The sequence below is a fragment of the Esox lucius genome, chromosome 16, assembly GCF_011004845.1.
Source record: "Esox lucius isolate fEsoLuc1 chromosome 16, fEsoLuc1.pri, whole genome shotgun sequence".
In the NCBI taxonomy this organism is placed as follows: domain Eukaryota; kingdom Metazoa; phylum Chordata; class Actinopteri; order Esociformes; family Esocidae; genus Esox; species Esox lucius.
In genome coordinates, this window is record NC_047584.1 from 24,068,888 (window position 1) to 24,080,119 (window position 11,232).

Sequence of the window (11,232 nt, forward strand, 5' to 3'; positions counted from 1 at the left end):
TGAACAAATTCTGCAGGATTGTGTAAATCTGTAATCATCAATTATTATCAATAGATTATTTCCAAAAAGAAGATAAAATCAAGTCCGGACCACTAGGATGCCTCTAACTTAAGCCAGATGAAAGTGAGGTTATATATGTTAACCTCACCCTTGTCAAACATGTCGCTTTTGGCTTGGTTCGTGGAATAGAGCTTTGTACTCACTCAGAAACAATATTAGGCAATGGTTCTGTGCTGTGTAGTTGTGGGCTGGGTAAGATAAAAGCCTGGATTGAATCAGTTCATAAGCACTGCAGCTTTTCAATTTTGAAATGAGACATCGTTTAAATTCGAAAGACAAGAGGTGATTACAGTGGCTGGAGATCACCCTGCGTGGAATACCACACCATGATGATAATTAGGATTACCATTACGTAGAAGTGAGGTCAACATGCTAATGTAAATGCTAATGAAAATGCCATGCAAATAACCACTCGCAAAATCATATTGACTACCAATAATATTATGCTCCCAGCAGGTCTAGTGACAGGAAATCTGCACGCTCTGCCTACTATACCCTCAGAGCTCTCCATCCACCTAAGTAGGCACCCTGCTCCCCTCCAAGCAGATTTTTCTAACACTCTAATTGCCTATATATCTTTCATTTCATTTTTAAAGTGTGTCAGACCTACATTTTGTTAGCCGACTGCCCAGGGAGATTAAACCAGTAGACTAGACTCAGCCTTGTTCAGGACAGGAGTACCCATTTGGACATGGCAGTCAGAACCAAATTTGCGTGAGATGTGTAAACAATTTCTGTTGTAACCTAGGTGGTGCATGGTTTAGTGAATCAAATCTCTAGCCCTGGGGAGACTTTACATTTTAAACCTCTTGGCAAATTAACAACAATTCAATACACTGGTGATGAGCCAAAACATTATGACCACTCACAGGTGAAGCGAATGACGTTTATCATCTCCTTACAAGGACACATGTCAGGGTCTGAGTAGAGAAGATGTTAAGCGAACAATCAGTTCTCATAGTCAATGTGTTGGAGGCAGGAGAAATGTACAGGAGTAAAGACCTGAGTGAATTTGGGCCAAATTGTTATGGCCAGACGACTGGGCCAGGGCATCTCTGAAACGGCAAAGCTTGTGAGGTGCTGTGGCGCTTTTTTGGGGGCACACGGAGGACCAACAGCATATTAGGCAGGTGGTCATAATGTTTTGGCTCATCTGTGTACATTCTGTCATTTGGCAAATACATATTTGTGTTGTTGCAGCTAAAGCTAATATCTTGCAATTCTACACATTTTGCCATTAGGCAGGTAGAACATTTTGCAGACATTTGGGTAAAACAACGATATGTTGCCCGGGGTTAAGAACATACTATAAATTACCAATTAATATTTCATTGTATTGTATTATAGTCTCTGAACTAACTCTACAGATTCCTTGGCCAAAGGACCTGATGCAGTTCCTCCACTACCCTTGACACCAGTTCAGGGACCACTGGATTAGACCATTGGATTAGATCACTGGATTTGACCATGTTCATTTTGTAATGTAGAGTAGAGCTACAACCATTCTTACTGCACTATAACTCACCCAGGCCATAAGGTGCATATCTTTTCTGCTTGCCAATACTGACACTAGCCGAGTCAATTAGCCCGATGAAAACACACACCATGTTAATAAAGGATCACTCCATTCACATAATCGCCCCATTCGAATGGCCAAGCACCTTCAAAAACACACTGTTCTCAAACTGTAATCTCACCCTGTCTCAAACATATCAGCCCCATTTACAGTCCCAGTCAAAAGAGGGGTCAGGCCCCGGCAGTTTGCTGGGGAGGCAATGCTCTGTTCCAATAGGCTAGAATTTGGTCTGTATTAACCAGTGATTCACTTCCAAGGTGGGAAAATTCAGATGGAGAATCATATGGTTTGACTACCTCTTTAACGCAATGTCAGCAATGCTTATCAGCTATGTGGTGAATGGCACAGAAATCTGATGGACAAATTGTAATGTTTAAAAAATATATATATTGCAGAAAATGATTGGCACACAGATGATCATTGTCTGTTGCCAGCTTTGCACACACACACAAACACACACACACACAGACACACACACACACCACCTTTGGCTGCCCCTGTAGCAGTCCTCCTCTATATAGCATATAGCATATGCCATGGGCCTTCTCACAACCTATATATCTTTGTGCTTTCTCCCAGCCAGCCCCTGTCTAACCAAGGACACAGGGAAGAGGGATGGGCAAAAGAGGTAGGAAAGAGAGAGAGATTGGAGAAAGAGAGGGGGATGGGGAATGAGCAAAAGAGAGGAGCGAGAGAGGATGGAGAGAGCGGATGGAGAGAGTGTAGGCAGAGGGATGGAGAAGACAACGGGTGGGGGAGGGGTTGCAGAAGCAGGAGGAATCTGAGGAGAGCAGATCGGTTTGGCTGCAGGTTGCCAGTCTGTGTTTCTCAGGGTCCAGCATAACACCCTACAACCGCAGCTCTCATCCTCCTCCCTCAGCAACTCTGTCAATTAACCCTTCACCTCTCAACATACAGACACACTGATGAACATCCATCTTTTTCAGCTCAATATTAGTGCAGTGTAGAGAATGATGCAGAGGTTATTCCAGCAGTAAAGCTGTATAAGAGCAGTGTCTGTCTCTGTCAGGCTGACCGCGGCCATCGCTCTTGGTAGACTGGCTTATAACAATAATACAGCCTCTATACCGCCTCTATGCAGCCTCTAAACAGATTTTCTATACAGGCACCTCTATATTGCCTTTAAACCTTCTCTATACAGCCTCTATACAGCCTCTATACCGCCTCTATGCATCCTCTATGCAGCCTCTAAACAGAAACTATACCATCTCTTTACAGCCTCTATACAGGCTCTGTACTGCCACTATACCATCTCTCTACAGCCTCTAGATCTACTATTGATATGCAGACACATGCACACAGTTAAATACAGAATAATTCCCACACAGAAACACAGGAAAAACACATGCATGTCATGGCATAAACATGCAATACAAATGATCTATCCTATGGCACTAATATGTCATCACTTCTGTCACTAACATTGATCTTCACAGATGTTAGTGTCAAAAATGAATGACATAATATCTACAGGATGTGTCAAAACCTACTGATATAATATCTACAGGATGTGTCAAAACCTACTGACATAATATCTACAGGATGTTATAGTCAAAACCTACTGATATAATATCTACAGGATGTGTCAAAACCTACTGATATAATATCTACAGAATGTTAGAGTCAAAACCTACTGATATAATGTCTACAGGATGTTAAGGTCAAACCTATAATATCTACAGTAATGTTAGATCTCTATTAGTCTCTGTTTAGGTAATGTCAGATCTCTATTAGTTTCTGCCTTGGTAATGTCAGATCTCTATTAGTTTCTGCCTTGGTAATGTCAGATCTGTATTAGTTTCTGCCTTGGTAATGTCAGATCTCTATTAGTTTCTGCCTTGGCAATGTCAGATTTCTACTACCTTCCTTCTAGGTAACGTCAGACCTCTATTACTTTCTGCCTAGAGAAAGTCAGATCTCTATTAGTTTCTGCCTAGGTAACAGCAGATTTCTATTCGTTTCTGCCTGTGTAACGTCAGATCTCTATTCATTTCTGCCTAGGCAATTTCAGATCTCTATTAGCGTTGCCTTGGTAACAGCAAATCTCTATTACTTTCTGCCTTGATAATGTTAGATCTCTATTAGTCAGATCTCTATTAGTTTCTGCCTTGGAAATGTCAGATCTCTATTAGTTTCTGCCTATGTAATGTCAGATCTCTATTAGTCAGATCTCTATTCGTTTCTGCCTAGGCAATTTCAGATCTCTATTAGTTTCTGCCTTTGTAATGTCAGATCTCTTTTAGTTTCTGCCTTGGTAATGTCGGATCTCTATTTGTCAGATCTTTATTAGTTTCTGCCTTGGTAATATCAGATCTCTATTAGTGAGATCTCTATTAGTTTCTGCCTTGGCAATGTCAAATCTCTACTACCTTCTTTCTAGGTAACCTCAGACCTCTATTAATGTCTGCCTAGATAAAGTCAGATCTCTATTAGTTTCTGCCTAGATAACAGCAGATCTCTATTTGTTTCTGCCTTGGTAATGTCGGATCTCTATTTGTCAGATCTCTATTAGTTTCTGCCTTGGTAATATCAGATCTCTATTAGTGAGATCTCTATTAGTTTCTGCCTTGGCAATGTCAGATCTCTACTACCTTCTTTCTAGGTAACCTCAGACCTCTATTAATTTCTGCCTAGATAAAGTCAGATCTCTATTAGTTTCTGCCTAGATAACAGCAGATCTCTATTAGTTTCTGCCTATGTAACGTCAGATCTCTATTCGTTTCTGCCTAGGCAATTTCAGATCTCTATTAGTGTTGCCTTGGTAACAGGAAATCTATATTACCTTCTGCCCTGGTAATTTTAGATCTCTATTCGATTCTGCCTTTGTAATGTCAGATCTCTATTAGTTTCTGCCTTGGTAATGTCAGATCTCTTTTAGTTTCTGCCTTGGTAATGTCGGACCTCTATTAGTCAAATTTCTATTAGTTTCTGCCTTGGTAATGTCAGATCTCTATTAGTCAGATCTCTATTAGTTTCTGCTTTGGTAACAGTAGATCTCAGTTATTAGTTTCTGCCTACATAAGGTCAGATCTCTATTACCTTCTTTCTAGGTAACGTCCCATCTCTATTAGTTTCTGCCTAGGTAATGTCAGATCTCTATTAGTTTCTGCCTTGGTAATGTCAGATCTCTATTAGTTTCTGCCTAGGTAATGTCAGATCTCTATTAGTTTCTGCCTTGGTAATGTCAGATCTCTATTAGTTTCTGCCTAGGTAATGTCAGATCTCTATTAGTTTCTGCCTAGGTAATGTCAGATCTCTAATAGTTTCTGCCTAGATAATGTCAGATCTTTATTAGTTTCTGCCTAGGCAATGTCAGATCTCTATTAGTTTCTGCTTTGGTAACAGTAGATCTCAATTATTAATTTTTGCCTACATAAGGTCAGATCTCTATTACCTTCTTTCTAGGTAATGTCAGATCTCTATTCGTTTCTGCCTAGGTAACAGCAGATCTCTATTAGTTTCTGCTAAGATATTTATTAGTCGGATGGGCCTTTCCAAAGCATTTTCCCACTAGAAAGTATTTTCCGTCATTGGATGAATGCTGCCTTTTTCTGTCCGACAAAATAATAAAATAAATGTTGGCACAAATCACACTACCAAATGCTAGTTACCGCTGCATATAGGGCACTTAGTTCTTCCTCTTTCTAACAACATGCTGCCTTGAAGATAGGAATATGCAAAACATCTGGGATTGACTCTTATACTGAATCCCATGGAACAACCCAGAATATCATATTTCTATCTCTAGCATGTCATCAAAGGGAGAGGAGAAACATCACCAAGGCTCATCTGACTGGTGAAGTACATGTGTATGTAGAGGAGAAACACGCCCAAGGCTAATCCGACTGGTCAAAAACATGTGTATGTAGAGGAGAAACACGCCCAAGGCTAATCTGACTGGTCAAATACATGTGTATGTAGAGGAGAAACACGCCCAAGGCTAATCTGACTGGTCAAAAACATGTATGTAGAGGAGAGACACGCCCAAGGCTAATCTGACTGGTCAAATACATGTGTATGTAGAGGAGAAACACTCTCAAGACTCATCTGACTGGTGAAGTACATGTGTATGTAGAGGAGAAACACGCCCAAGGCTCATCTGACTGGTCAAAAACATGTATGTAGAGGAGAGACACGCCCAAGGCTAATCTGACTGGTCAAATACATGTGCATGTAGAGGAGAAACACTCTCAAGACTCATCTGACTGGTGAAGTACATGTGTATGTAGAGGAGAAACACGCCCAAGGCTCATCTGACTGGTCAAATACATGTGTATGTAGAGGAGAAACACACCCAAGGCTAATCTGACTGATCAAAAACATGTGTATGTAGAGGAGAAACACCCCCAAGGCTAATCTGACTGGTCAAAAACATGTGTATGTAGAGGAGAAACATGCCCAAGGTTAATCTGACTGGTCAAAAACATGTGTATGTAGAGGAGAAACATGCCCAAGGCTAATCTGACTAGTCAAAAACATTTGTATGTAGAGGAGAAACACCCCCAAAGCTAATCTGACTGGTCAAAAACATGTGTATGTAGAGGAGAAACATCCACATCCCAACAGCCAGTACCTGCCCTAGACAAGGGAAGAGGAAAATAACCCACCAAAGCACTAACATCCATTTTTTACCAAAGTATTCTCTCTACATCTAGATAGTTTAACCATATTTTCACTCCAATTTGGTGATATCCAATTTGAAATTAAGACCCTCCTTCATTGAAGAAACCCTGTTGACCTGGAACTGTCGATGTTGAGATATTTGTCTTCCGAAGCAAATCTGATTCCACTCTGGTTCTAATCACGCTGCTTGCTTAGCCTGGTAGTCTAATAATCAATCAATCAATTAATCAAATGTATTTATAAAGTCCTTTTTACATAAACAGTTGTAAAAGTTATTTTACAAAAGTTGAGGCCGGAACTCTCCAGAATCCTACCTTGATTGAGTACAAAAGCAACTAAGCCAACTAAGGAGTCACTACAGTGGGATGAAGTAAGGTAACCCATTCCAAATACAAACCCCCTGACCCCAGATGGTGCCAAACAATTGCACTCAGTGGGACCCCTGAGCTAATCCAAAAGCCAGATTCAAATCCTGGTCTCCCAATGACGTAGCTAACTGCATACATTTGGATTCAAACTGCAATGGAAGTGCTAGACAACAGCCATAAAGAAATAGCTAATCTACTCTGGTTACGGAATGAAAAACAACTTCAAAGAATGTGATGATTCAGGACAGGCATACTGAGTGAATGGAAGACTTGCTTTTACAGATTAAAAAAGGATAATGTTAAAATAAAAGATAGATTATGAAGTGAATGCACACCCTTCCACTTTCTACACACACACACACACACACACACACACACACACACACAGGGATAAAACCCCATTGATAGTCTGATACCGCTTAGCAGGAAGGGACTAAACTGATCCACACTGCCTTAAAAGCCTCAGAAAGGAGATTCTCTCTTCTCTCAATCCCTGTCTCTCTCTCTCAATTTCTCATCCCTCCTTCCTCGCTGCTTTTATCTCGCTCTTCAACTTTCTCCCTCAGAGGAAGGCAGGCAGGCAAAGAGGCTGGCAGAGAGGCAGCTAATTGTATTTCCTGCATGTTCCTCCATGGGCTTCAATCCAAATTAGATGTGCCTAGTCTGATCTTCTGCCAAACCTCCGCCTGACTGGCTGAGTTCAGTTCTACTTGAGTGACGGAGGCTCAGAATGGGGCACGTAGACACACTGACACGGTTACACAGGCCATCTTGGAGACCGATCACACATGAGAGGAGATTGTCCTGCCACACTGGGACAGGCGTACAGGGAGAAAGCAGTAGCCAGATCCAGAGGGGATGAAACAGTGTGACAGACAAGCTTTCTAATCCACCCAATGACCAGTGTGTGTCCGCGCGTGTGGAGACAAGAGACACGGCAAACACCATCATCCATAATGTACTCATCACTCCATACCTGCAGTAAGACAACAACGTGTAGCTAACACACTCATAGAAACACTGCGACACTCAGCAGGTGTACTCTGTACTGTAAAAGCCCAAAACTGTTTTACAGGACCCCACTGGGTGTGTTCATAAAATACAACACAAGAGGGGAATACTGAGGGGGAGAATGGGCAAAGAGAGAGAGATAGGTAGAGTGAGCTAGGTAGAAAGAGAGTGAGATATAGGCCAAGAGGGAGGAAGAGATAGGTAGAGAGAAGAAAAGATAGATGGTCAGTGAGAGATTGGTAGAGAGAGAGAGAAAGGTAGACAGAGAAAGAGTGACAGAAATAATTCTCTTGGCTTGGGATCGATGGTAAACACAGCTAGTATTTCTTTTAAACTTTAGTCCTAAATCAGGTCTCTAACGCAGACTTCAACACGAATTGAACCTATTTAAAGGGGCAGAATCAGGCTAAAATGTAACCTATTTAAAGGTCCGGCCTACAATGTAACCATCATCAGTAAATGCCACAGTATTCAGTTTCAGTGGCGTGTGTGTGTGTGTGTGTGTGTGTGTGTGTGCGTGTGTGTGTGAGGAGCAGTGTGTGGTCAGTAGAGAAATAGCAGTGCTCGTGTATACAGTATGAATAGCAGCATAATCCTCTTAGCCATGTGCTGTTGTATCATACACACACAGCCATAATAGGCACGACACACTCCGTCCCTTCATTAAATACACACAGATGTGAATGTAAAGAGGTGATAGAACAGATCTACCTAAACTGTCTCTCCATTTCTTTCTCTTCTCCTCTCTCACCCTCTCTGTCTATCTCGCCCCGTGCTCAGTGAGGCCTGGTTTATGGGTTGAGGTTGTTGTTGTTGTTTACAGACTTCAGTTCTCTGCTCTGAACTTATTCACCATGTTTTCCAATACAAACCCAATGTGGAAGTTGCCGTTATGGTATTAACTTCGTCCCCGTGTCTCCTTTCACTATTCCCTCCCTCCATTCCTCTCTCACGCTCTCTCTTCTCCCTATTCTGTTTTCTTTGTCTTAATATTCATTTTTATTTTAAGGGATTTATTGGTGAGTGAAACATTTGTGTTCATCACAAAAGCAAGAGGAAAATAAGGCTGATGAGATAAATAACAAAAGTGGAAAAATATATGATTACAAATGTTAAGTTATTATCCAGGTAATAGTTAAAATATATATCCCCCACCCATTCCTCCTCTTTTCTCGCTTTTCCCTCGCGCACTCCACTTTTCCCTCTTCCATTCCTCTCCTTAATCTCAACCCAATCTCTTTAGGTAATATATATATATGTCTGTTTGGTCACTGAAATGATAAGACCTTTTCATCACAAACCCATCTTTTATTAGTACATATAGCCTTCAACAATTCAATTTATAGAAGGGAATTGGAATTGGACACTTCAAAACCTCTATCTCACTACAAAGAAACATCTGTTTTCCTATTCAACTTCCAAAACCTATCCAACTTGAAAGTCCTGACTTGCCAGCATTGACTTCATGCTCTGTATTTGTCTTTTCATGAGATGCCATACCTAAAAGTAAAGTACATTAGGGTTCTATAGATATTCACTTGCATACATAGGCCTACTGTGGGAGTAAGCGACATATGGAATAAATATTTCCTTCTAAATGCACTTTAGTTGATTCCATTAGACAAACGAGGTTGTAATTCATGCGTAAGCTACATTCACTTATATTCACATTACTTACAGCGCTGACTGTTACCAGTCTAACCGTACTAACATTCCAGGTCCACCCGGTCTGCCCTCCTCCCACCCGCTCTCCTTGGTGCTGAACCCGTTGCCCAGGTGACGTGCTATCAAGGCCATCCGCCAGGCAGCGAGCTGTGGTGTTAGTTTGACTCACCATCACCTCAGCAGAGGAAAGCATCCACTTAACACAGGTGCTTTTTCTTTACGCTAAGGACAGCTTTCCGAAGGCAACCCAATAGTGGGCTTGAGCAATTATGGACTTCAACTTGCTTGGCTCCTATGCCACTGTTCAGACCTGTATTTTAGGCTATAAGTCTAGCAGCCTACAAAACATACAGCTATTTAAATAGCACAATTATCGACTACGTCTCCAAAACAATGCGTATGTCCATCAACAAATAGCCAGGAATAAATGGAAACATTCAACATGTCCGACTTGGATATGGCATGGAAGCATTATATTAGCGTACTCGAGGCATTATCTTTCTCTCAGTTTACCACAATACACAGGAAAATAACAGCACACTAAACCTGCCCAGCTGTTAATTATTATATCACTAAGTTCATGGTTGTAGACATAGTGGAAGGCATAAAAGGTGACAACGGTACCTTCAAATAATCAGGAAATTACCGGCAGCGAAACCTGAATAGCTACCACAAACACACACTGTCAGGAAAACAGAAATCGCAACGCATAAAATGTAAGTATTTCACAAGAAACCCTGCCCGTTTCTTACTGTTTGAACCATAAGTTTTTGTTGATTCTGGATGAGAAGAATGACAGTTGTAATCCTCTGACGTAAACCTCGAAAGACAGAGATGCGACGCCGCTGTCAAACCTCTTCTCTCTCCTCCCGCGAGCTCTCTGGCGCATCTCACCGAGTTGTGCGTGTGAACCGCTGTTTCCTCCTGCCTACCGTATAAAAAAAGACGAGTGGGGCGCGCACCAACAACGGTTCTTCGTGCACGACTCGACAGGCGGGTTGACTGTCTCTTAAACGAGCAAGGACATTTTCAGGTGCGGAAAATCGTTTTACAGCCAGGGACCAGAATAAGAAAAAGGAAAGCTGCGGTCGCTTCTGGCTGGGTAAAACAAAGGGCGGCCGGATATGCACTATTCTAGTGATGAATAACGGATAGCTGCAGATAGTGCAGCAGACTAATCGATCACTAAGGTTTATATCAGATCTGTTACAGAGCGCTGTGTTTATCATCATTAGATAATAGGCTAGCTGCTTATCTCGCCTAGGGGCTTCGATCTCTTTACACGCTGACATATCACTCGGAATGACAATTTCAGGTTTGCCGTTTGATCTTAAACTATTTAAGTGCATCTTTTATATCTGTCTAAAAAGGGTCACTTTACATTGACGTCGTTACTCATTCGAATGGCAAAGGCAACACTAATCAAGCACGCAAGAATACCTGAAACAATGTTTTTCCATACCAACTCTACTTTAACCTCTGAAGGAGAACATATGAAATAAACACACACAAACACAAACGCACACACACAAACACAAACGGACACACACACACACACACACACTTAGGTACTCTGTAGAAATTAATTATACACACAACATGATTCTATAGCTATAGAAGCGGTCGGTAGGAACTGCAGTTAATTATTTAAATATGGATTAACTCATAATAGGAGATGGTGATCAGAGATGGTGATCAGTTTTATCATGACAGATAAAAATACATAAATAAATAGGCCTACTTGTTAAAAAAGTAACAGCCACCTGGCAAATGTGAAAATATGGTAACTTGCCCCATCTGGTGGCAGCATTAAGAATAGTTTCATATGTCGGTTGGTCAGTTATGTTCTTAAGTCAGATAGAAAACGTATTGCAAAAGCAATGCTTGATATGGGATGGAACGATCGGA

The 11,232-nt window shown here is 41.3% G+C and overlaps 1 protein-coding gene across 8 annotated transcripts in view; it reads right to left on the bottom strand.

Moving 5' to 3' along the window:
* enox1 (ecto-NOX disulfide-thiol exchanger 1) overlaps positions 1 to 10,589 on the bottom strand; it is a 59,693-nt gene extending 49,104 nt beyond the window's left edge. For 3 of the 8 annotated variants that reach the window (XM_029113479.2, XM_029113477.2, XM_029113478.2), the window contains exon 1: positions 10,077 to 10,585. The gene's annotated coding sequence lies outside the window, so the exon portion shown is untranslated. Of the gene's footprint in view, positions 1 to 10,076 lie in introns of all 8 variants that reach the window. The other 5 variants (XM_010880171.5, XM_029113476.2, XM_029113483.2 and 2 more) reach the window with 4 other exon arrangements.
* Between the last annotated feature and the right edge of the window lie 643 nt (positions 10,590 to 11,232).